The sequence below is a fragment of the Podarcis erhardii genome, assembly GCF_964252035.2.
Source record: "Podarcis erhardii genome assembly, chromosome: W".
NCBI classification, from domain to species: Eukaryota; Metazoa; Chordata; class Lepidosauria; order Squamata; family Lacertidae; genus Podarcis; species Podarcis erhardii.
This window is the reverse complement of record NC_138506.1, coordinates 27,965,161-27,967,274: the sequence shown is the minus strand read 5'-3', so window position 1 is coordinate 27,967,274 and position 2,114 is coordinate 27,965,161. Positions and strand designations below refer to the sequence as shown.

General features: G+C 48.0%; 1 long non-coding RNA gene across 1 annotated transcript; it reads left to right on the top strand.

The window, feature by feature from the left end:
• Positions 1–329: 329 nt before the first annotated feature.
• LOC309333298 lies at positions 330–763 on the top strand. Its single transcript, XR_014152456.1, has 2 exons — positions 330–479; positions 531–763. It is a non-coding gene; the product is annotated as an uncharacterized lncRNA (long non-coding RNA).
• The last annotated feature ends 1,351 nt before the right edge of the window (positions 764–2,114 follow it).

Sequence of the window (2,114 nt, the reverse complement as noted above, 5' to 3'; positions counted from 1 at the left end):
ATGTATGTAAGTGAAAGCTGGACCATAAAGAAGGCTGATCGCCGAAGAATTGATGCTTTTGAATTATGGTGCTGGAGGAGACTCTTGAGAGTCCCATGGACTGCAAGAAGATCAAACGTATCCATTCTGAAGGAAATCAGCCCTGAGTGCTCACTGGAAGGACAGATACTGAATCTGAGGCTCCTATACTTTGGCCACCTCATGAGAAGAGAAGACTCCCTGGAAAAGATGTTGGGGGCTCCTACTCCTTTTAACATTTTTAACTTTTTAACTTTTAACTTTTTAACCTTTTAACCTTCTTCTTATCAAAGTTTGGCAACCTGGGGTTTTATATCAGAGAACGTGTGATGTTGGTGCTGTAAATTAGATCTAACGAAGTCGAACAGCTTAACAGCGGCCGCCCAGCCTATTTCAAGGACTTGTAACTCTAAACAATTTAATTTATCTTTTGAACTTTTTTCGAACTGACTCTGACTCAGGTTTTGACTCACCGTTTTAAATGAACTAAGGGAGGTGAAGCTGTGTTGGAGGAGTGTTCCGTTTGTGCTTGCCTCTGCCCTCCTGGCTTGTGGGTCCAACTGTGCTGTGTGCCTGCTCTGTCCTCCCAGCTGTGGGTCCGGCTGCCCTGCATGCCAGCGGTGCTCCTGGACTGAGACAGACTGGTTGAGTACTTGGCATGGAGCCTGGGTCAAGATATATTACTCTGCAGAGGACTCAATTGAAAGGCACCTAGGGAAGCCAGAGAGGGGGGTTCCACCCTCAAGACACCAGAGACTCTTAAGCCACAGGGCTAGCAGCTGGTTGTAGCAGAGGAGAGGTATCATGCTGTGGCCCTGAGAACACCAGCTGCGGGGAAACAAGAGGACTCCTGATGCCAAGAGGAACACCTTCTCTGCCACTACAAGTGCTAGAGCAACAGCAGGAGGAGGGCCCCCTGAGACCATCGGGCATGGCATTGTCATCGAACAGGCATTTACTGAGCCTGCCCCGCCTTCCTTTGCCCATCCCCTGATGTCGCCTGGTTGTTCAGGTTGGCAGATTCAGAGATCATTCGAGCAGACTTGAGCTGGCACGTGATGCTACAAGAACTTCATCTGCTACAAGAACTTTTTTTCTTTCCTTTTTCCCCTCCCACCTTCCTTTGCCATTTGTTTTAGTTTTTATAGTTCATTTTTTCGTGATAATATTTAAGCTCCTTGCTTACTGTTAGGTGTTTGATTGTTGTTCTTTTGCTATTTAAGTGTTCTTTCTTTCCTTAATGTATGTTATATGGTAGTTTTGTTTAGTGGTGGAATGTTTTGGGGTTTATTTTTTATTTTTTAATTCAATTAATTGGTTTGTTTGATATTATAATAGTAGGCTGACATAGAATATAATAGTTCCATACAATCAGAGAGGTAGCTGATGTTTAGTTGGTCTGTTCTACTCGACTAATTAGAGTTATCGAGTTGCTGATACTATAAGCAGAACAACTAGGCTGGGAAAGAATAACATCAATTGCCATCAATGGAGGCTAGTATTAGGCTTGGGATTGCTACCGTGGAGGGGCGAGGGAGGTATGGCGGTGGGAGCAGATGTTATAGGCGAAGGGGATTGAGATACGGATACGCTCATACCCCTTCCAATCTGTGCCCCATCCCGAGGGATGAGGGTAGGGTGAGCAAGGATTACTCACCTCCGTCACTGGTGTTGTGCAATGCCAGGTCTATAGGCAACAAAACCGCCACCCTGCGAGATTTCTTTACCTCGCAGGGGGTTGACCTGGCTTGTGTGATGGAGACCTGGGTGCACAAAGGGGAAACAGTTACCTTATGAGAGATGGCGCCCCCGGGTTTCTCTGTCCTCCACCAGTCGCGGACTGTGGGCCGGGGGGGAGGGGTGGCATTACTAATCCGGGAAGGTCGTTCTTTCAGGGCTCTACCATCGCCGATCCCCGGCATTGAATGTGTTGGCCTAGTGTGGGGCTCCAAGGAGAGCTTGGCTGTCTGGCTGGTTTACCGGCCACCTAGGACACCAGCAGCCACCCTGTCAGGCCTACTGGAGGTGGTGGCCGGCTGGGCCTTGGAATTCCCTAATCTATTGGTATTGGGGGACTTCAACATCCATGCTGATGC